The 25,242-nt window shown below is 29.4% G+C and overlaps 1 protein-coding gene across 3 annotated transcripts in view; it reads right to left on the bottom strand.

Moving 5' to 3' along the window:
• Positions 1-25,242, bottom strand: part of LOC129958491 (tyrosine-protein phosphatase 10D-like) — a 122,990-nt gene that overhangs the window by 91,127 nt on the left and 6,621 nt on the right. The window contains exon 1 of one of the 3 annotated variants that reach the window (XM_056071000.1): positions 20,681-20,939. The exons of 1 other annotated variant lie outside the window; for it this stretch is intronic. The gene's annotated coding sequence lies outside the window, so the exon portion shown is untranslated. Of the gene's footprint in view, positions 1-12,716; positions 12,847-20,680; positions 20,940-25,242 lie in introns of those variants that run through there. One more of the 3 variants, XM_056071003.1, reaches the window with a different exon arrangement.

A 25,242-nucleotide genomic window follows, 5' to 3' on the forward strand; every position in this document is an offset into this window, starting at 1 on the left:
TACTGTCGATAGTGAAAAGGAATTGTCTCTTGAACAAAAATTAGAATTAGTGATAAATAAAATTTCAACGAACCAAAATACAATACAGATATCAGCTATATCCAAAACCATCCGACGGGAAATCGATTTATTTGAAGATGAGGGATTTAGAGGTAAATACTTGGAAAACGTATATCGCGCATTGCTAACAGTACCACCAACTAGCGTAGATGCCGAAAGAGCGTTTTCGACAGCTGGTCATTTTTACACAAAATTACTTTTCAGGCTTAATGACAGTACAATGGATGCATTATGTTTTTAAGATCACATTTCAAAAATTTGTAATAGTACCACAGACTGAATAGTGATATTTACACTTTTTTTGTGATTTAAATAAATAAGATGTTTCTTTACTTTTTTGTGATTATATACTGTTATAATTTATAAGTTACAACTTTTTTTTTTTCGATATTTACACTCTCAAACAAAACTGGCAAATAAAACAAAGAAACACCTGTGTTTTCTTTCTTTTTCTAAAATTTCTAATACCGGTATTAAAACCGGTATCAAGATTTAAAAAATACCGAATACCGGTATTCAAATTTTGGTCCGGTATTGCAATCCCTACTCACAACAAAGTAAAATATTGCGTTTAAGTTAATTAACAAATACCAAACTGGTTTCATAGAAATATGATCAGCACAGCTTTAAAAAATTATTTTTCTTTTCCTTAAGCAATTAAAATTGTAATATTGTGTCATGAGATAAACGGTTCGTAAAAAATATAAGCCTGACATGATGGCATATTTGATCATTCCGGAAGGTTAGATCGCTGATTTCAACCTTTTTTTTTTATTTTGTATCAAAAAAAATAGGAATCATTCATTTTAAAAGGCGAATTTATAATATAATCAAAGAATAAAAAATTCATTATATTCGTAAATGAAAATACATCATGCTGAAGTATAAATATATATTGTACAAAAAAGTGGGTGATAATACATAATAGCAATTATTTAGACCTAATAATAATAAGGATTAATACGAATTGCATTGTAACTAATTTTGATATGTTGAGCTTTATATTCATTAATTTCAAAAATAAATCAGGCTCAATTCGCTACCATGTCCTATACTTTAAATCAACAACCTGACTAAAAATCCGATTTTGCAAAGATTATATGTTATGAAAATTATCAAAAGTATCATCGCATTTTCGTATATCTACTAATATTCATATCTTCATGTCAACAAAGAATTGCAAGCGTTATCTTTATTGAACTCATTTATGAGATCTCAGTCTTATGAAATATTAAAAACTGATGTTTTTCTTGAAATGAAACATTATCACAATATCCAAGGATATGGTCAGTGCGGCGGCCGCCGCCATACAAGAATCATATAGGTATCTCAATAATAAATATTAAAGCAATATATTAAAAGGAACACCGACTGAGATTCATTTACAGTTTTTGGAAAGAAAATTATACTACTGAAAATAATGTAGTATATACACTTACTATAGGTTGAAAACGTCTACATCAATCAGCATATTTTTAAATTAAAGATTTCAAATTAATAGGATTCAAAAAGATAAAGATAATTCTAATAATCTTTTAAAGAAAAAGTCAGTCTCCAACGTCTGCATTAAAAATTTGGAGGCGGACATTTAATATTTTCCCTTTGAAATTTTACAACACTCTATAAATCTTTCAAGAGAAAATCACATTCGGTGTTTAAAAAATATGCACTTGGAAGTAAAATTTGGAAAGTATGAAAAAGTCGATTTTGTACCACTTGCTACAATCAAGTCGGTCTGACAATATGAAAATTTACGTGGATTTTCATCAAATGCAATACGACTGGACTACAAGTGTTAAGAAGTCCATATCATTATGGATAGGAAAGCTTTCACAAAGTAATTGATGATCAAATTGATTGGTGTAAAAGTAATTGATGATCAAATTGATTGGTGTAAAAGTAATTGATGATCAAATTGATTGGTGTAAAAGTAATTGATGATCAAATTGATTGGTGTAAAAGTAATTGATGATCAAATTGATTGGTGTAAAAGTAATTGATGATCAAAGCACAATATTTTTGGCCCTCTCATTCTATTAGATATAAACGAAATGATAATCTACTTTCGCGAGTACGGTGATCACCAAAATGGATGCCCGAGACATCTACCACTTACTCAAAAAATTATTAAACTCTCTGGATTTAGGAGACAATAGCTGTCACCTCCACCTTTTGCATTCCAAAGGTCTTGTAGCCAGAATATTGAACCATTTTGAAGTAACAAACAAGACCTTTTTTAGTTTTCTGATTAATTTTGACAAATAACAGAGTGACATTTCGCTTTGGCTATTTACTTTCCGGGCATTGTGCTTTCGCATCTGGAGAGCAATATTTTCTAAATAAATTTACGAAATTATTACTGAAGAAATACAGCTTCCATAATTTAAAATCACTAATAGATCCAAGAAATCCAACATAACTCGTTCTCTTACAAAATTAAATATCAGAAAAATAATGATTCTTATTTTTAAATTCAATAAATTTTTGATTCTTCGTTGTAGTGTGTGATTGCACTGCTAGATGACAGAAAGAGTGATTGATGTTCGCTAGACAACTTAATGTAGATGGCATTCAAAAAATTCTTGAGACAACTTCAAATAACACGAACACTCAGAGCAGTCATTTCTCAACTTACCGAGAAAAAAATATATGTTAAGACTAGTTCAAAACACGGTAAATCCTGTTCTTTACTTTCTAGAATTGAGGAGTCAAATATAATAAATGTCTTTTCAAAACTAAAAACAGTTTTTTGATTTGTTATCATAAAATTTGAGAGGTGGCATTTGTTTGCTTTTGGTGGGAATATTAAGTATGTTTACATCGTCAGATGATGGAGTGGAAAATATACAAAAGTAAATTGCATATATTCCTTAGACATGATGGAAGATTCATAGAATAATAGGCTTTTAACAATAGGTCTATCAGACAAACGTACCTTAGATTTGCTGTCAGCTTATCGTAGCAAAATTTAGGTAAAGGAAGATAAATGTCAAATCGTACTAAAACTTGGGAAAATCCTGCTCCTACTCTTCTAAAATGAGGAAGTTTCAGAATTATGAGGAGGACAAATACACAGAAATTAATAACATCTTTCTGTAAATAATCTCAAAAAATATGAAATTAAAGTTAAATTACTTCATTTATGAATAGTAGGAATTATAGGTTATATTGAGGGTCCATAAATGTTGTTTACAAATTTAAAGGAATAATCAGGTATATAAAAAGAATATGAATATATCAGGGTAAAAAAAATATGAATATATCAGGGTAAAAAAATATGAATATATCAGGGTAAAAAAATATGAATATATCAGGGTAAAAAAAATATGAATATATCAGGGTAAAAAAAATATGAATATATCAGGGTAAAAAAAATATGAATATATCAGGGTAAAAAAAAATATGAATATATCAGGGTAAAAAAAAATATGAATATATCAGGGTAAAAAAAAATATGAAATGAAAGTTAAATTAGTTTACAAACTGAAAGGAAAAATCAAGTATACAAAAAGAAAATGATAAAAAAATATGAACATGAATATATCAGGGTAAAAAGAATATGAAATTAAAGTTAAATGAGTTCTTTAATAGATGGTACGAATTTTCGGAAAGATTGGGGGTCTCGAAATGTTTTTTTACAAACAGAAAGGAAAAATCAGATGTACAAAGAAAAGTAACTTATGTAACAGGGCATGGGGTTGGAACACAAACAAGGGGCTCCGTATCAGTGAATTAAATATAAGAAAAAGCTATACCATATAAAACGTGCAACACAGATTTAATGGATTACAAAAATTTACAATAGCACAACAATTTGCGAAGCATGTAATTATTCAGATGGCACGTCTGCCAGATCTTTGAACACTTATTTTAAGTATTTCAGAAGTTTGTTATTGATATAAAGCACTATTTACCATTATTGTACATGATTTACAGTTCTGTCGTTCATGCAATAGGAATGTTGTAAATATATTCCATTCAATCTGATACACATTTTATCTGGTTTGTCGCGTTCTTTCTTATCAGGAAAAGAGTCCCTGTAGCGACCCCCCACCGTTTGCGTTTCCTTGGGAGGTCGCCACCAAGTTATACCGCAAACATAATTTGTTTTTACATGCTTGAAATATCTTTAAAGTTTCTAAATACCCTTTCAGGGCAACCTATACATTTTATGAATATAGAATGATATGTTTTAGACAATATTGCGTTTGCAGATTTAAAACACTTCTAACATTAAGAAACTACCAAAACATTACCCATTATATTTATGAATATAAAAAGTAAAATGATTAATAAGAAAAAAAATGTAATAAATATTTTCCTATACTTTATGGATGTGAAACAAAGATATAGAAAAGATACAGAACCTGAATAAAGAAAGAAATAAATAAGGAAACGATAGACAAATTCACAAAAATAAAAATAATGGATTTTTAAAGCTTTCTGTGAATTTTGATAATTTAAATAATAAAACTTTCTTGTAAAGGATAGTTATATTATAAATTGTTTCCTTCAAAAATTATGCATACCGTAGCTAACTGTCAATGCAAGGATTTCATGTATATTAGGGATTGATGTTTTTAACATAGTTAAAAAGAGTTTCCAGTGTTTGAAACATAACTCTCATAGGTTATATTTTCTGTATAAAATACATAAATAAGATTTATTTATTCTTATCTTTTGAAATGTATTGCATATAAAAATTGAAAATACCAATTTTTATATCTTTATAATTGGTATTCTCTTACACCAAATGTACTTTACAAGGTGTTTTTTTCAAATGCAAATTTTGTCACGTATAGAATTAACTGCCAATGAATATCTTTATTAGATATTTATTTATCTTAATATATTTTTTAATATATTATAATATCTTTTAAAACATATTAAGACTTTGTCTTTGATAGATACTTTTTTTTAATTACAAAACAAATGCCACAAATTTGATTCGCACATCTGCCATTAAACAAAATAAAATCAACTATATAATCACAACTATACCCAAAACAGTTTTCCTGACTATGTTACCATAGCCTATGATAATTACCGCAAGTCAGTTTAGAGAGAGTTTTTGACATTTTAATCGTTCGATTAATGCATAAAACATATCTGTATTAAATTCGAAAACAGACGATTTTTAAAAAAACACACAAGGGACAAGAAACGTCTGCCTAAAAAGGATTTACTAACAGAGTAATAATTCAGTCTGTGTCATTTTTATGCAAACGATTTGAAGAGAAAATATTAACAAATGTTTCGACCATTTTCAGGAAAAAGGGAAAATAGATTTTTTAAAACAAGCAAAAAATGTGTAGTATAAATTTGTGCTTGACATGAAAGACTAATAAATAATTAATTTTTAAAAAATACATATATTCAGTAGATTAATTTATTAGGTTTTCAACCGCAACAAGCATGTAAAAAACACGCACATGAATAATTTTGAAAAGGAAGTTTCAAAAGCAATGACATTTCGGTAAAACTGGAGCTTTCAGAGTTAATACATTAAAAGAATTAATTCGAATTTTTTAAAAAAATCGTATGATACGCGTGATGTTTCTGATTTTCTAACAAAACACTCAGACGCACGACATTTTCACATCTTCCGTCATCCCTTTTATTCCTCTAAATGCAGAGTCTGTCTAGCAGCATAAAGATTCCAAGGAAGTGGATTTCCTCAAACGAATTAATATTTATTTTAAACACTAAATAGATGCATAAAAACATTCAAATTTAGTCAGCTTGAAAATTAATTCTCAATAAATAAGTAATTTACTGCTATTCTGGTTATGTTTATTCCAGATTTTTAAGAAATCGTCTTTTTTTCTATAAAAAGTTAGTAAATAATGTTTTCCTTTGAATTACGTTTCTACATACATTGTTACTAATATTGTTTACTAACATTTTACTACTAATAGTAATAATCAATGTCTTAATCTTATTATATACCACGATGCTACGCAACCTTTCATAGTACCTTCTTTTCAATTCAATATTTGTAAACGATAATTGTTAGGAAAATATTTTGATAATTGATAGAATGTACTGGAAGAACAATCTATCTAATCAACTGATAATCCCCATTTTATGACTTTTGCAGAAAAAAGTGACATGACATATTAAACAGAATTTAACATTTTTGGCACAATAATTATTGAAGTTTTATTTAAATATTTGCAAGGAAACTGCAATTTTGAATTATCTGTAAGAGAAAAAAGAATTTTATAAATAAAAAAATGAGAAAAAAAAGAAGTAAAACAAAATAGCTCCGTAAGTGTTAATGATGTTGGCCACAGTTTTTATTTCGGTTATTGATGTTCTTGGCTCATTGGCTGACACTATTTCAATTATATCTGTTGAATAAAATAATTTTCATTTAGTATTGATAAATATTTCATCTTTTTATTGGTTTTCAAAATTCTGAAGTCGCGGAAGTTACTCAGTTCCGAAAAAATCTCCTTCCATTAAATGTATAATATAAAAAGAGAAAAAAAAATCGTTTGGCTTTCTTTTTTATTTTCCCCTCTTCCTTAAAATGAATTAGGTCTCTATTTCTTCTTTTTTATGAGGATATTTAATAAAATATAACTTTATTTCTTCATAAAATAGAAACGTTCATTTAGATGTAAACCTCTGGATGAAATTCATGCAAAAGCAGTATCTGCACAACAGCATGATCTTCGTTTGTCTTGCAAAATATTAACTTTTGATGTATCATTTTTAAAATATAAATGAAAAATACGTCTAGAAGTACATTTAAAAAAAATATTTTGATTAAAACTATTCATTTCTGTTTTTTAAAATGTAAGAAATGTGGTCATTCGTTCAGTTTTTCGTGAACTCATTATACGATGCTGAAACATATTTATATAACATTATATATAAAAACTATTAGTGCTGATTATTTATAGTCAAGTATAGTAATTTGTGTAATAAAAATTGTAGTTTGAGTGGAAAGTAACAAATATAGATGCTAGTACGAAATATATCTCGTCTTATTTTTAAAATCATTTCGACGTATTTCGCATTTGCGCAATTCCACCTGCTGGTCATCCTCCACATTCTAGTCAAAACAGCTCTTTTTAACGAATTTCAAGTCATTCATCCACCAGCTGCCCTTGCGAGATATAAATGATAGTAGAAAAAAAAATTACAAACATTTTGTAAAATAAACAATTACTTTCTCGAATAACTCCAAAGGAAAACACTTCATCAACTGAATGTATGCAAGAAAACGATGGGTACAATCACTGCAACAAAATAAAAACAAAACCAAATGAAATCCTATTTAAAGGCCATCAGCGTTTTAAACTCGGTCACGCGGTGCTCTCACCACCAACATGAAAAACACTGGCCTCAATCTTCGGTACCTATTAGAAGAACAGTGTCCGGTGGTCATGAAATCTCAAAAAATCCCGAGTGCTTCGGCTTTTAGAAGAAACCAGATTTGAACCCGCTTTTATAAGCGTGGGTGGCATTTAGGTTTTTGAACCCCAATCACCTCAGCTTTCAAGGCTCCGGCCGGACCTTTTCATCATCATGGAGAGGATGTGGAAGGTGAAAGGGAGGGTCGTCCACCCCCCTCCTCCTCCATCCCCATCCACTTTCTTCTGAAAGTGGCCGGGCCACAAATCGTGTGAATGGGCGAACACCTGCATGGAATGCACGAAGAAAATTCGTGAATGGAGGGTCCAGTGTGGTGATGGCGGAGGTCGCCCCCTCCCATGTTTCTTGTGGAAGGTTTTTTCTTTCGAATTCTTTCTTTGGATGTTTATGTTCATCTTGCGAAGTGTTCTTTCTCTTCGAATCTCTTGCCACAGAATGACGAAAGAATATTGTCCAAGAATGCCTCTCGCGGTTTTGTATAAGTCATAAAACAGAAATGAAAATGTCTGTAATTTCGGACATAACTTCTATTGCTCAAGTTTTTTGCGTGTGGTTTATAAAAGAGATGATTCTTTAAAAGTATTCTAAAGCATGGCTTCTCCAAGATTCCCCCCCCCCCGTTTTTGACCTATTTTTGGGCGGGAAATAAACTTTCGCGGCCCAATTTTCTTTCGAACTATTTTTTCTCGACCTCAAAATAGGCAAGTAACACAAGAAATCGAAATATTAATTAGTGAGTAAGTTAACTTTTTGCAATCTAAATGCTAAATAGATAATTAGCGATAAAATTGCAAATGCAAAGGATTACAATCCAAGACTGATTTTTTAAAAAGTGTTACAAAACAGCGGATAAACCAGAAACGTCTTATTTCTCATATGAGACAGCATTCTACAAATTTCTTTTCGTTCGAAATTTATAAAAGGAAGCAAAAATAATGTATATTTATAAGGAATCAGGTTTGTCATCGAGTACGCTTTATACGCAATTCCAATAAAACACGTTATTTTCAGTAAGTTTTAATTAAATATTTTAAATCAAAATTACTTTCTTTTTTTTAAAAAAAAAAGTTATTGTAAAAGTTAAACAAAATAAAGTACTGATGCAATCTATAGCCGGACTTCTACTGGCCGCAATCCATAACTTAAAAAGTTCTACTCTAAATATTTGATTCTCGAAGTAGGTAGATTGAATTTTAAATTGTAAAGAACAAAGTAAGTAACGATTGACAGAATACAAAACAATGAAATGTAAATGATCCATGAAGAAAAAAAAATCAATCTATGCCAAGAATAAAATGAGGATAAAATGAAATGATTAAAATACCCTAAAATATAAATAAGCATAATCTAATAAATGAGATTTTTAAAAAATACCATGTAATAATTCTCCTATTAAACATCACACGCATACTGCGGATTTATAAGATATGAAGTTAACGAACTTTTTCCTATTTAACAAAGATGTTTTACGTAAGGAAATCGTCAATAACTTCGAAAGAGCCATCTAAATGAACAAATATTAATTTTAACGAAGAAAATCGTTTGGATCCTGTTTCGTTTACAATTGTGCACAGGATATTGACAATTTATATCGTTAATGTTACTTTAAAATGGGGTTATGTAAAATTTGTTGAGAATTTTTATTAGTGCAAAACACAAGGATAAGTTAGTATCATCTGCTCTTACTTTCAGTACGTAATTGTTGTATTAAATGCTACAAAATGCCATATGTCCCTATTGGTTTCAGCTGCTACAACAAAAACGCGTTTTTTTTTTTTTTTTTTTTTTTTTTTTTTGCTATGTGGTTTCTGACATATAGCATTTTAATTTAATTTAACAGCGATGATTTACTTCCGAAACAGAGATAAAACTAAAGAATTCAAGTGCGACTTATATCGGTATGAAAAAGTAAATAACTTTAGTGTAAGCATTTCACGGCCATTCATTTTCATTTATAGCGTTCCACTTTCTTTAAAATATTTTCAAGAACTATTCGTGAAGTATAAAATTATATTGTTTTCTTTAGTTTGATATTAACGAATAGTTTTAATGCGAACAAATTTTTTTTCAGACTCAAATGTTTTTACACGAATTTCAGTATTTTTTTACTCGCGTTTTAAAAAAAAAGTTCCAACTACATCAATGCATTAGAATAACGTGTGTTTTTTTTTTAATTCTAAAAGAAACAAAATTGCACAAAAAAAAAAAAAAAAAAAAAAACTTTTCCCGATTTTAATAAGGAGACAATATTGGAAACAAAATTACCCGATTATTTATATTTAGTTTTCCCATTCAAACTACAGAATCAAATGAGTATTTAAAAAAAGAAAGGAGATTAAATAACATTAAAGCAAAAATTTGATTTGTTTCATTTCATTTTTAATTCAATTATCTACTTTCCAACCGATATGAGTTTTTCTCCCTCAAATCATCATGCGTGGCAAACGATATTTTCACGCAATGTTAAGTCCGTAAAAATTATTTTATTTCGTTTGCTTTTTTTTTATTTTGCATCTTTAAATAATTATATCAAACGATAAGCTGAAATGTGTTAAAACATGGTAAAAAAAAAACTGTTGTAAAAAAAGTAATCAAATAACACTTATTCCGAAATTGTAGAAAGGTTTACGAACTTCATTCAATGTTTTTCTTCTTGTATAAAGTAAAGCTATTTTAAGTGCACTTTTAATCAAAAACGTAATTCAAAAGGAGCAATATTAAGCAATTCGGAATTTAAAAAATAAAGTTCCAAATGTAGAGGATAACCTAATAAAATATGAATAGCAATTTCTGTATGACTATACAGCGCATCGAATAAATAAATAAAAGCATTTGAAATCAACCATAAATATACATCGCTTTTATGTTTTTCGATCGTTTAAACTTTTCTTTTTGGTGTCCTTAGATTTCCAATGTATTAAAACCCTTAAATTCACGTTTATGAAATTGCATGGTTCTCGCCGTTCGAACAGGAAATATCGAAGAAAAATGGAGTCAAAATCAACAGGAGACGCTTCGAGAAAATCAGTTAAAGAAAGGAGAGGGGATTTTCGATTTAAAAGATGCAGAAACCCATTTTTGGATGGCATATTTTGGTACGAAATAGTAATCGTATTTTGCATTTAGAATAAATGTTTGTTAAGAATGTAAATATTAAAATAGTTACTAAAGTTGAAATGTTTTATGTATAAAAATAACATTTATTAAAACTTGGGTAATTCCATAATAAAATAAATTGAAAGAATATATTACATATTATTTTATTTCTTTGAGTTATTTAATAAACAGAATTATAAAGGCGTAATTGTATCAGCAATTGATTTATAATGAATATTTATTTAATATAAGAATGAAATACTCAATAATATTTATAATGTACACCTTTTACGTTTAGCCTCTTTGAGCAATTTTTTTTTTTTTTTTTAAATCTATGTAAGTAAATAAAAAAAAGTGAGAAAAATTTCTTGCGATTTACATTTTCGCAGGATTTTTTTTTTTAAATTTTATTGCAATTTACATTTTTAACTCTTATTTTTCTGGGCCTTTGAAAAGTAAAAACTGAGTAACATTACAACTAAACTAATGTTTCTACTGTCAACAAATTGGATGCAAGCTCGAAACAAGTAACAATAGATAAAAAGCTTAAAAGAAAATGTATTACATTCACTCATTTATATATGATATGTTCCCCAAACTCATTCATAAATAAAATTCTTGAGATTAACTCATAATATTGAGAATTAGAAAAGCATGAATTTATTTGTATCCATTTATCACAGCAAATTAGACTTTATCATTATTGGACAATGTCAAAATACCGTACTTTTGAAAACAAATTTAAATCTGGAATTTAGGTTTATGACAGAAAAAATATATATAATGGATTAGATTAAAGAAGAGTATGCTCAAATATGAATGGATGTAGAACGTTGTATCCAAGTCACACTTTTACTTGATAATGAAGGAATAATCCAAAATTTATTGCAAAAGAAAAGGACAGATGATGAATGTGAAAGCGACACGCAGACTGAGATAGTAACGTGTAGGAAGCAAACAAAGGATTGCAGACTTTCATAAAATTTGCCAAGCAACGCTCATGCATTTCAGCGAATGACGGAGATGACACATTGACTCGGAAAACTACGTTTTATTCAGTTTTCAAAGTTTCATTTTACATACAGTGTTGTTGTTTTTTCAAACTCCGGCAACAATTTCATAAGCAGGCAGATATTCGAAAATATATTTCATCTCACTAAAAAATGCGTATTTTTCATGTGATAATATGTAAGGTAAGATTAATATGTATTTTTGTTTTATTTTATTTTTATGAAATTACAAATGCAGATTTTAATTCTAAATAATGTGTACGATTTTCGATGTTTTTTAATTGAAGCCAGAAAATCAAGAAATATGACAAACAGATTTTTCCATGCTATAATTTCTATGAGCGGCATTAATAACCGTCAGTTAAATGATAAAAACAGATTCAATTACCTGGAGTTGAGTTTGTGTTTTATGGCACAAAAGCCAACTTTGGCTAAGCTGCGCCACATTCATGGAATTAAAATATTTGTATCAATTTATAATAAAATCGGAACATGCAAAGTCTACAAAATTCAAATGTCTAAAAGCGCAAAAATGTAAGTCATGAAAAAGCGCAATAATGATGTCAGGTACAATATTAAAGTATAGAACTAAAAAGCTTGGCTAATGTTTATATATGATTATAAAATCCAACATTTTGAAAAACTAAAAAGATTAACATGCAGATTAATTACCTGGAAACTCTTTTATCTGGCACTGGTTAAAAGAGTTTCTATTGTAATCAGAAACAAAATGTTCATGGAAATTTTTCGTGTACTAATTTTGCAAATAATGTATAACCTCAGTATTTCTGAATTATTTCACAAAATTTAATTTCAGTTCCAAATTTACAAAGTGAAGCTTTGTACCACTAACATATCAGATTAACATTAAATGATAACAAAAATGAAGGTAGGCGCTATTTCCTTTAATTTAAATTATTCCTGACGCATCCATATACTGACATTTTTTTTCTTTTCTGATTCATATGAAAGCGAAAAAAATTGTTAACCATCCTAATTTTGTGAAACATTTTCATAACCCCCCCCATAAAAAAAAGGCAAAAATGAAAACAAAGCATTAATTAAAGATAAATAGAAGAAAATAAAAATTATGAATAGTTAATCATTTGACAGGTTTCAATAAAACTCTAAGTCAAGAATATTTTCTCAGCAATTTTTACTTACCAATAATTCTAAGCTTGAAGAAAGTCCCTGTGAAAGTTCTAGCGATCCAATTCAGACTCACGACCCACAGTTTAAAAATCCATAAATTAGTTCTTATAGCCTTTCTATTTTTCTATGCACGGAAAAGAATAATTCCACTCTTCAAAAATTCAAGACTGAGAAAAAAAATGACGTTTTCCTGAAACTGAAGTATTATGCGACGAATACGAAAGGAGAGTAGAACCAATGACGAAGAATTTCGTCCCTAAGATTCATTTGGGACAACTGGACATGCTTCATAACAATTGTAATGGAGTAAACAAGTCCACAGATGACTTACTGCTTTAATTTCATCACAAAACAATAGAATACAGCCAAAGGAATAATGGGACCCAAACAACGAAGTGGCTGGGAATTGCTAGTTTCGAAGACTCACGACAGTCCTCTATTCACTGATTTTGTTTTGATCACTGGACAATATTCAAATGCAGAAAACAATTCTTTGAAACTGTTTCTGACGTGAATATGAAGCAGAAACGCAATGTATTATTTCAACGTAATACTGCCAAGAAAAATATGACCAACCTACATTTTTTATAAAGAATACTGAATAATATCACGTAACGAGAAACTGATAGGTTCTCATCATTTTTCAAGTTAGATGGTCAAATAAGGATTTTGCCTTTTCTTCTATATTTGGATGACAGCTCCCACAAGGCGTATTGTAAAGTGTCTGATAGTTTAATTATTTATAGTAAAAAATGCGATTTTAAAAAGTTGATGTAATCTAATATCTGAGGTATACCTGATTATATATCAAGATATTCCATAAAAATCTTCATTTAAAATACTTTCAGAAGAATCGATTTTATTGGCCGTTCTTTAATCTTGGGTGATAACCTACCTACATCTGAATAGAAGCATATTATCTCTTATGTCAAAATGTCGTAAGTCTAAAATAACACAAAGCAAAAAACATATATAATTTCGATGCAACAGCTGGAATTGCTACAGACATATGGCATTTATTTATTTTTTTATTTTAATTACAGCCAATCACCCCGTCACTGCAGAACTAAGCCATATAAACAAGGAACAGACAAATGGCATTTTGTAACAAACAACAATTTGAGAGCAGATGTTAATTTGTAAGATGTTACCTATACAAATATTTTGCATTAATAAGATGTTTTGCACATTTGATATATTGCATTATGATACAAGACTGTTGATAAAATTTTACATTTTTGTACATTCACCTATATCGCGCATTTAACCAAGAACTTTTAATCATTTAACCTAAGAATCTTGCAATGTTTAAGCACTGTCAGCCAATTAGGATAAAATTGCACTTTATTCAAATTGGTGTCATTTAACCATTATAGTAAAATAACATTTTATCCATATTTAAGTTTATTAATCCGCAAGTAAAAATTCTGTTTCATATTTAATCCGCAAGTAAAAATTCTGTTTCATATTTATTTATAGAATCGATTATGGAAATATCTACTTAAATGAAATTTCTGAAAACATTTATTAGTTATTTAATGAATATCTATTTTTGCTGCTTTTTATTTTTAAAATAAAGTAAACATTTTCAGATCACTGTTTTTAAATGTTAATAATCAAACTACTTAACGCTTATACTATGATATTGTGCCTTTTATTCTTTCCAATACAATTTAATTAATAATCATTTTTAATACATAATACCTTACATTGTTTAATAAAACTAAATTTCGCTGTTTACGCATATCTTTATTACTCAGTAATACCGGGTCACAATGTGCCAATAGGAAGCTTTGCATATAATTGAACAGGAAACGCAAGACAAATGCGTTTTAAAGGATGTGGCAGTTGCGTAGAATGTACTTCCGTACAAGTCGGCTTTGGTGAGGGGTTGAGAACATGTCAAGGTTCCCCCAAGATAATCGATGCATATGATTACTTCCGCTCATTTCAGTTTGCTCTCCAGTTCATAGCCTAGCCATGTGGCCCATGCTATAAGTTTTCAAAATGGTAGCTTAGATTACACAGATAAACATCCTCTTTTGAAGCTACACGAGGACTATTTTCGGACGAATCTTATTATTTTAAAGTATAATCAAATGACTAGGAAAACAGTTGACATTTCTGCCGTTGTTTTCACACTAATGGGAGATGGCTTGATGTGGAAAAATTTCCTATGCATATGGCCTGCGTACACAACAAATATTTTAAGAGATACGAGGATCGAATCCTTTAACTTCCGGTTCCCATGCTCAGACAAACACTATTTCAAACTCGCGCTCCATAGCAGTTAAGTAAACATAACTGAATGTAACAAAATATATATTAAAAATTTCGTAACTCAATTTTTTTAAAATTCCTAATTATGCATAATTGTTAAAAGTAAACTCGTAAATGTAGAATAGATTCGCCATAGATATAGAATTCCCTATAACCAAATACAAATGAAAACAATCGAGATTCAAAACAGAAGAGGTTCGAAGGCAAAGATAAGTGCATTTGGGATGCCTGAATCTTTGTCAGCCACGTTTGTAAGCATTCAAAAATCAGCATATGAAATTACTTTCATGTTTGGAAATATTTATAGGTGCGGACAACAGTTTCTTTTAATGAAAGGAAATAAATTTCTTGTCAAACCCTGAATTAATGACAACCTCTGTGGAACAATTTCAAAATTAATCATTTCGGACCCCCCCCCCCTTCGAAGTAGGAAGGATGGTAACAGAGAAATTATGCTAAGTGAAATAGAGAAAGCATTAGCTTAACAATTGTCCTCATTCTGTTTTTATAAAAACCGAAAGAAAAAAAATTACTGCTTTTTTATAAAGTAACATAAAAACTAAGTGAAAACTTTTTCACAAAAAAGCTTTTTCTGTGATTGAACTAAGACTATTTATGCGTTCCGTGCTAGTATTTGAATTTGACACTGTTGCTATAAATCTATCGGTATGGAATAATACGATTCTGAATGTAAGTTACCATAAAGTTAATTATTACAGCTCTCAACAAAATAAAAGGGTCTCTTTTCCTAAAATATAGTTAATTATACACTGGGCATATAGTTTAAAATACAATCAAATTCGATTGATTCAACATCATATTTTTGTACACCTTTATTTTAATGAAATTCCACAACTGGTTATTCTTTCCACAATTTCTGGGAGCAGTTCTTAAGTCATGCTCATCTTGCGAATATTCTGTTAGGCATTTATGTAAAAGCCAATGTTGCGTTTGCTACAGTGCAAGATAAGATTTATCGTCGCTGTTATATTAAAACATCGTGTCTCAAAAACTGGACACATAGAAAAACATCAGAAATTATGATGTAAAAGATGGTATCACTAGTCACATATGACATTTTGTGAAAAAAATTTAAGAACAGATGTAGCTAACATACAATAGTTTTGCATCAAATATCTTGAAAAAATTTGACATGCATACCGACAAATTAGCTACATCTTTTGAAATCGGCAACTAATCAGTGTGAATGTCAGACAATCCTACCTCTATAAGAAAAAATTTCAGTACGTTGGTCACCATTTAAAAATTGATAAAAGTTTGTATAAAAATACATAGTATAATTTCGTCTTGGGAAATTTAAAAAACACACTAATAAAATTTTTACTATCACTCCATAACTTTCCAAATGTCACAAGGTTCGTTCACATTTTACTTTGATTTTAATTAGGTTTTTAACCATGGTTATTAACTTTGCAAAAATCCATTGTCAAACATATATAAAGCTTCAAGAAATTAGTAAATTTCTTTTATCGAAACTATCTTTTAAATTAGAGTTTGTTCCATGAATAAATACACTTAAAAAAACACTGGAATGCTTTGACAGGAAATGTGACACAGACTCGCTAAGTAGTATTTACTGCCGAGTTCTGCGGCACAAAACATTGCAACAATCTTATAGAACTAAATTTAGTACAACAAAGAAAAAGGTTTTAGTCATTTTTTTTTTGTGTTTGATTGCGGCAATGTAATGAACCTTGAACTTGTTTTGTTTCAAATTATTTAGCTGTATCGCTCACAAGCTCAGTCAGTGTCAGAAGGTTGAAAAAGAAAGCATGTTTAACCAACAAAGCGAAACGTCTCAAGGAGAAACGTTCCATTGTCATCTCGCAACTCATTTCCTCATATACATACAAATCTCTTGACTCCATCCGTTAAGAGAAAAACGTGCGATGTGCATTCATTTAAATCATTGACCGGAACTCCGACGTCCCTTTCAATGCAACAAATATTCATAAAAAGCACTTGTTGAAATTTTTAAGAAGATTGGTACACAAATCTCATGCTTGCAAGTCAACCATTTAAATGCGGTCTACTTCTGGAATATTTAGAGGAATACACATAAGGTGTGACACTAATCCAATTTATTTTTTTAAAGTCAACAATTTAAATGCGGTGTACATTTGAAATATTGAGTAAAATATAGTGCAAATATAATGTCCATCCAATTTAAATGGCCGGAACTCCGTCGTCCCTTTTACTGCAACATATACTTAAAGAAAAAAGCATTTGTTGAAATTTTTAAGAAGACTGATACACAAATCTCGTGCTTGCAAGTCAACCATTTAAATGTGGTCAACTTTTCAAATGTTTAGAGGAATACATAATGTGTCACACAAATCTTATTTTTTTAAAGTCAACTATTTAAATGCGGTGTACCTTTGAAATATTGGATAAAAATAGTAACAATATAATGTCCATCCAATTTAAATGGCTGAAGTTAATGCCATTTCGTAAAATGGACGGCTAATTATGTATTTACTAAATTATAACTACCAGTTCGCTTAATCTTCAATAAATATAAGCTAGTGATGGACAAGTTACAATCTATTATCGTAAAGCTCAACTCCCTAAAGCTGCATTTATAACTAAGTATAGAATTTAGAAATGCAATCAAAGCTTCGTTCATAGCATTAGTAATTTATATTTTTTATTACATTAATATTTGTTGAATCCTTAATAAGTTCTGTAATAAACTATGAAGACCTGGAAATATGCTTGCAAGTCAACCATTTGAATGCGGTCTACTTCTGAAATGTTTAGAGGAATACACATAATGTGTCACACAAATCCATTTTTTAAAGTCAACTATTTAAATGCGGCGTACCTTTGAAATATTGGGTAAAATATAGTAAAATATAATGACCATCCAATTTAAATGGCCGGATGCAATATCATTCGTAAAATAGATGGCTAATTATGTATTTACTAAATTATAACTACCAATTTGCTTATAAACATGCAATTTTGATCTTCAGTAAATCTAAGCTAGTGATGGGCAAGCTCGATCCATTACCATAAAGCTGTATTTGTAACTAAGTATAACATTTAGAAAAGCAATCACTGCTTCATTCATAGCATTAATATTAGAGAATCTTTAAAATAAATGTTTTTTGAGCTTTAAAGAGTTTTATAATAAATTATAATGACCTGGCAATATTTTCTCCTGTATCCTAAACACAAGCTTGACCATTCTTAGTCTAACAATTTGGAACTATTAAAAATAATCTGTTTTGATTTTGATGTTCTCAAATCATGGCTAGATGAGTTTAGATAGTTCAAAATCCCATTTTGGAGTTACATGATAGCTATTTTGATTCGCACTTAATATTTTTGGAATGACAGGAATTAACAAGGACATCTGAGCAGCCATCTTTCTCTGTAGGTTTCTACAGGAGAGCATTCGAAATTTGAATACTTGATTCTTTTATCTTTTAATAGTTTTAATATTTGACGTTATAGTAATAAAACATGAAAGGTGCGCCTAATAAATCCGTTGCCACTCATAAATGGTTGAACAAATTATAAATCTTGTGATCCTATTACTAACTTTTTGAAGAATAAGAACATAACTTTTAAGAAATTTTGACGATTTCAAACGAGATCCAAATTAAGCAGAAAGAAAATTCTAATTACACCTCGAAAATTAACTATTAAATATTATTTTTCTGTCCCAACAACATTAAATTATTTCAGTTAAGTTTAAAAAATGCCAGGTTATACATATAAAATATTTTTCTTTTATGGTAAAAATGTTTTTCTAACAAATTTCATTTTTCATGAATGGTAAAAATCGGTTTCACATTTATTGAATGAAAAGGAAAAAGTCGATCTCTTGACAAATCTGTTTGATTACAAATCTTTCATAAATAATTCAATGCTATAACAAATAAATATTAGTACACTAAATCATCATTAAACCGAATTTTAAAACCGATTTTTCATTTTATTGATTCTTGATCATAATCATAACTTTTATTCCAATTTGAGATTTTGGTTTTAAAAAAATTCAGATATCTGTTCACGAGACAGGCATTTCTCCTGATTGTTGATATGCATGTCAAATAAGCAAATAAATTATTTTAATTTAAAAGCAGCAAATCCTAGAAATTGCGGGTAGTGATTTGAATTCGTTCAAAATTTTTATTTGCTGGATTTTCAAATCCAAAAACAAAGCTAAAAATCAAAATTTTTGAAAAAATATAAAAATTATTAAATTTTGTTCAAGATCATTTGATTATGATAATTTAAATTTTCGATGTTCTACTAAATTCATCTAGATTTTAATCTTTCAATAACAAAAAAATTTAATGCTAGAATTCACATATATCTTAAGATCTATCCTAATTAGTATAAATGACATAGTTATGCATTGTGCAAGGACAATATTAAAATTTCTTCAAGTTCATTTATCTATATGCATATTACATAAATTTAGAAAAACAGATTTTCAAACAGTACATAAATCTGAGTTTGGCATTGAAAAAGAAATATCTTTTCATAGTAATAATTTAAGTGCCTCAGATCGTACTTAAAGTAAATAGCAATTTTAATCCTCTAATCAATTCCAAGAAACACTAACAAGATTGAAATGAAATTAATTCACTAACTTTTCGGCACTAAACTAAAGAAGGAAATTGTTATCAAAATGTACAAAAAAAAAAAAAAAAAAAAAAAAATACGGAAGATTTAAAGGGGAAAAAAATGGATCAAATAAAATGATCATATAACAAAAGTTGCACATATCTGATGGATGCAAAAATATACACGAATAATTTTTTGCTTATTCAACTGGATTTTCAAAAGTGATTTTAAAAACTATATATGAAATAATATTAATAAACATCAGAAAGCGATAACTTAAAATTATTTTTGAATGAAAATATATCATCACAACTTTCAATCTTTAAGAAATCTTCATCACTTTTAACACTGCATTTGCTTCTTGAAAATATAAACATTAATTAAAAAATTTCTTGAAAAAAAATTGGGAAAGATTTAATCATGGATGATACTAATTCTATCTACAATTAAAAATATGGAATCTCCTTCAGAATCGTTTTCCATCACATCATATTTAGCAACAAAATTAAATGTCAAATATTTTGTGTATTATGAAATTACTGTATACAATAATCACCGAATTTAACAATAAAGACAGTTCTTTAATAAATTATTTGCACATTTTATCTAATATAAATCGAAATTTATAATTCATGTTAAAATTTAAAATTTTATCAGGACATCGTAATGTTATATATTTTCATTTACTATTACATCAATCAACTACAATAAGATGAGAAATAAATTATTTTCATCATATAATTAATTAATTTTGGAATCGGTGACAGTATTCAATAATGCAAATTCACAAAAAATAAATATTCCTTATATAAGAAATAGCAGAAAAAAATATCTACAAATGTTCCAGTATAGGAGTATTAAAAAGAAGTTTTATTTCTTTAAACTGACGTTTATATTTTTCTTGCTTAAATGCTTTTGACACATGCTAACATTTAATTTACTTTACTTTCAAACATTGACAAGCACATGGTAATACGAGCAAAACGAAACATCAACATATGATTTAAAAATAACCCAATCAATGATCGTAACCACATGCCTACGATAACGATATCAGTTCATCAAAAAACATACAAGTTCATTCACAGACTTACCGTTCGAAACTTGGAGGGAAATAAACCACGTTTTTTGATTCGTCAATTGCTCCTCTCGTCGAAACTGTCAACTGCACGATTCAAACAGTCGATTCTCCGTCGTGGGAGTTGTGTAATCCGAGTAAAATATCGGCAGTCAAAGAAACAACGTCTAAAAACACTGATTGCTCCAAGAATTATGAACAGTTCAAAAACCGACGTCCCATGCGTTTGAAACAGTAGTGAATTGTAACCTGTTTTGATTCCGGGTGAATTCTTAACCCCGCGGCAAAATCCTGTTTTCTTCTCTGCTAACGCTACGCGGATGAACGTAGCGCCATCTGGTTTCTACTCATGAAATAATTTTGCTGGATTCATTAAACGGGCATTACAGTTCTTTCCTCGGAAGGCGCCGGGGGGGGGGGAAGCTAAATTTAAATTTGGGTAGTGGGATTTGCTTCCCGTTGAGCTTTTCATGGTCGTAAATTCTCAATAAACAGAAAAGTTAAAGGAAAAGAAAATAATTAATTATGGAAATTATATACCGTAAAATATCCTATAATTGCAAAACGTAAACTATTTTGACCAAATATATAATCTTTTCCCTCTAAAATAACTGAGATATTTAAAAAAAAATTCCTAAATAATAGCTGTAAATTATTTTCCAATTTATTTCCATTTCTAATTATTCTATTTTTTTATATATATATATTATTGCCATTTTATGTTTTTTAATTATCTCATTCGTTTCAGGATGGTAGTTAGTTTGAAAAAGACACGTTGTGAGAAATTTGTGAAAGGAGCCTTCTGATATGGCACACAAATTTTCAAAAAAAAAAAAAAAAATTACCTTTTTTATCTCATATTTTGATCAGAAAATTACTAATTATGTGCGTTAAAATCCTCTTTTATTTATTTATGATTAAAATTGTTTTAGGGGCATTTTGGTGTTAAAAACCTCGGATAAGCAATAATTTACTGTAATATTCGTGATTTCTTAAAGATATAGAACAGATTCTCGAAATCCTTTTTCTTTTTTAACTTCTTAAAAAATTTAGTTTTATTGCTGCTCCGTTTTAAAGCAACATTAATACTATTTTTAGGCGGACCTAATAATTTTCAATAGCGGTCAGAGGACGAGGATGGCGCCTGAGCTGGTACTTATTCTACAAGCTTCTGCACTACACCCTCAAGAAGACGTTTCGTTCTGACGAATTTAACGTGCACCAAGCCAGCTTACACAGTGGCTCTGCAGTGACATAGGATCTCAAACCTAGAACAATCCGATCCCTAAGAAGAGACCTTATCACAAGGCCACAATGGCTACCATTCTAGGCAAGTTAAATGAATCGGAAAAGATTGGATTTCGAAATTTTCGAGATCTTACTTTCATCCCAAAAATACTTTTGGAATTCCTAAAATGAAAAGCAAATAAAATGTAATTTTTATTAACGATAATTACATATTAAAATAATCAATTAGCAAATTATAATTTCATTTTTTAGACTTTTCATTCAAGGAGTAAAAAAACTTTTTAAAAAAATTAGCTCGAAAGTTTTTATGACCCCAACAGTAATCTACGAGACCCTAAATTGGATAAGATTAACTGACACTTCTGCTTTGGTATGAAGTAACAGTTCCTTTCGATTTTTTTCGTGTACTTCCACTATATGGCATGTTTCGTTTTTCCATAATTTCCTTCACCTCTTTAGGGACCATAAATGGGACAAGATCAACCACTGTACTTTTCTGTTCTCTTTAATATTCTACATGATAGGTGAAAATTAACCTTCATGTACTTCTACTATATGGCGTACTTTGTTTCTCCCTAGATTTCCTAACCTCTTTAATAATCTACATGGTCCCAAGCAGGACAAGATAAACCGATCAACTTTCATGTATTACTATTATATGGCGTATTTTATTTTCCCGTATTTCCATAACCTCTTTGGTAATCTACGTGACCCCAAATAGGACAAGATCAAAGGATCAATCTTCGTATACTTCTACTATATGGCTTCCTTTGTTTTTCCGTATTTTATATAACCTCTTTAGTAATCTACATGACCCCAAATGGCGCAAGTTCAGCCGATCTACTTTGTTGTTCTTTTTAATCATCTACATGATACACGAAGATCAACCTTCGTGTACTTCTATTATATAGCCTGCTTAGTTTTTCTGTAGTTTTCATTACCTCTTTAGTAATTACGTGACTCCAAATGGGACAAGATCAAAGAGTCAACCTTCGTGTACTTTTACTATATGACGTGTTTTGTTTTCACGTAGTTTTTATAACCTCTTTAATAATCTACATTACTCCAAATGGAACAAGGTCAACCGACAGTTTTAGGAGCTTTAGTAAGAACTAACGGAAGTTACCTCCTCTCAAATTTTTCCTGCACTTCCACTATATTGCACTTTTATGTTGCCACAGCACAATGCAAAAAATCTTATACGATCTGGACCTCTTATCAATTGGATCTAAAATTTGATTGAATTTTAATTTCAATGTTAAGACCAAGCACTAAATTTCTTTTATCTAACCGATTTTATTTTTTAGTTATCGCTTTCAAATATAAAGAGACAAATAGAGTGGTAGATCATGTAGATTACAGTCTTTTTGATGGATTTGGTTAAAAATTAGGCATAGATCTACAAATTTGGCATAAGGATGGTATATTAAAATTCATCCGTCCAACTGGTTGCATTTTTGAATCGCCGTTGCCACGTGCATACGAACACACAGGTAACCCCAGACAGTCGATCTTTTAATGGACTTATGCCATCAAATCTATAATTTTATGAGAAAATAATCACATTTTCTTGCAGAAGGCCGGACGGAAAGACAATGACGAATTTCGCTCAAAATTTGGTAGTACAATATCATCTTGTTATAAAGACTATATACCAAATTTTATTCCTCTAGCTTCTTCTGGTTTTGAGACATCGTTTTCATAGACAGATATAATCTCCCCCCCCCCCCCAAAAAAAAATGTTATATCTTTTCCAAAGCCTCTGGAGAAAGTTTGGGCAGAAAAATACTTAAAAGAAATCGAAGTTAATTTTCTTTCTGTCAATTATGATATGTTCTCTTTTATATACTTCTTATACAGAGTGTAAGTCTGTACGTGCTTCAGAATAAAATTTCACTTAAAAACATCACTTGAATTAAGATTTTTTTTTTTTTTTTTTTGTCAGTTATAACATGTTCTCTTTTATATACTTCTTATACAGAAGGCAAGTCTGTACGTGCTTCAGAATAAAATTTCACTAATAAACATCACTCGAAGTTAAGATTTTTTTTTTTTTTTTTTTTGTCAGTTATAATATGTTCTCGTTTATATACTTCTTATGCAGAGTGTAAGTCTGTACGTGCTTCAGAATAAAATTTCATTTAAAAAATTACACTAAGGGTTTTTTTTTTTTTGTCAATTATTATATGTTCTCTTTTGTATATTTCTTCTGCCGAAAGGAAGTCTGTACGTGATGCAGAACAAAATTTCATTTAAAAAATCACTCGAAGGTCGCTGTTTTTTTTCTGTTAATTGTAACATGTTCTCATCATTTATATACTTCTTATACAGAATATAAGTCTGTACGTGCTTCAGAATAAAATTTCATTTAAAAAAAATCATACGAGATTGATTTTTTTTTTTTTTTTTTTTTGTCTTTATATATTACTGTTATCATATGTACTCTTTTATATACTTTTTATACAGAATGGAAACCTGTACGTGATTCAGAATAAAATCTCATTTGAAAAATCAAGACGAATCACATTTTCGAAGAGCTCTAAACATTGTACTTCCTTTTCGTTGTATTTCCTTTCGGGATATCACATGTCTAGCGCGGCTCTAAACCACTTTCCACTTTTCCACACTTCATTTCGTTTCGAACTGCCTGATTGATCTCCATTCTCATGTGACACTGAGGAACCGTTCCATCATTGTCAAGTGATAAGAAGCATCAGTACTTAGTGGTCGCGACACAACGCCCCATTTCCTTGGGATGGTTAAGTTGAGCTATTGGTTCAACGAGGTATGACATGCGACAAAATAATGACAGAGTACTGAAAGTATCCTCTTTTGGTTTACGATTAGGATTTTTTATTATTTTATTTCTCTCTCTCTCTCTCTTTGTTGAACAGGAATTACAGAAAACATTCAAGTATGAAGCAATTCTTTTTCATCAAACATTTTAAACAGTCATGACACTTTCTATCATATATATATGTATATATATCTTAGTCTGATTTAAGCCTTAATTAATTTCCTAATTTTTATCTTAATTTTACCCATATTAACTTCATTCTAAAATGTTCTCTTATTTCCTGATCCAATTCCATTTTCAAAAAAAAAAAAAAATTCTACACGCATTCTATAAAACTGCTGAATTCAATAGGTTCCCACACTCAAAGAGAAGGGATAAAAATCCCTAATGTTTACCACGATCTTTTGAAGATACCTAAATTTCCCTTTCTAAAGACTACACTTGTCTAAGAAATCCCTATCAAAATCTCATAGTAAAACCACTGAAGGGAAAAATTTTGGTCTCTTTTGCTGTTGTGTTGCGATGTAGACTAA

This window comes from Argiope bruennichi, chromosome X1 (genome assembly GCF_947563725.1).
Source record: "Argiope bruennichi chromosome X1, qqArgBrue1.1, whole genome shotgun sequence".
NCBI classification, from domain to species: domain Eukaryota; kingdom Metazoa; phylum Arthropoda; class Arachnida; order Araneae; family Araneidae; genus Argiope; species Argiope bruennichi.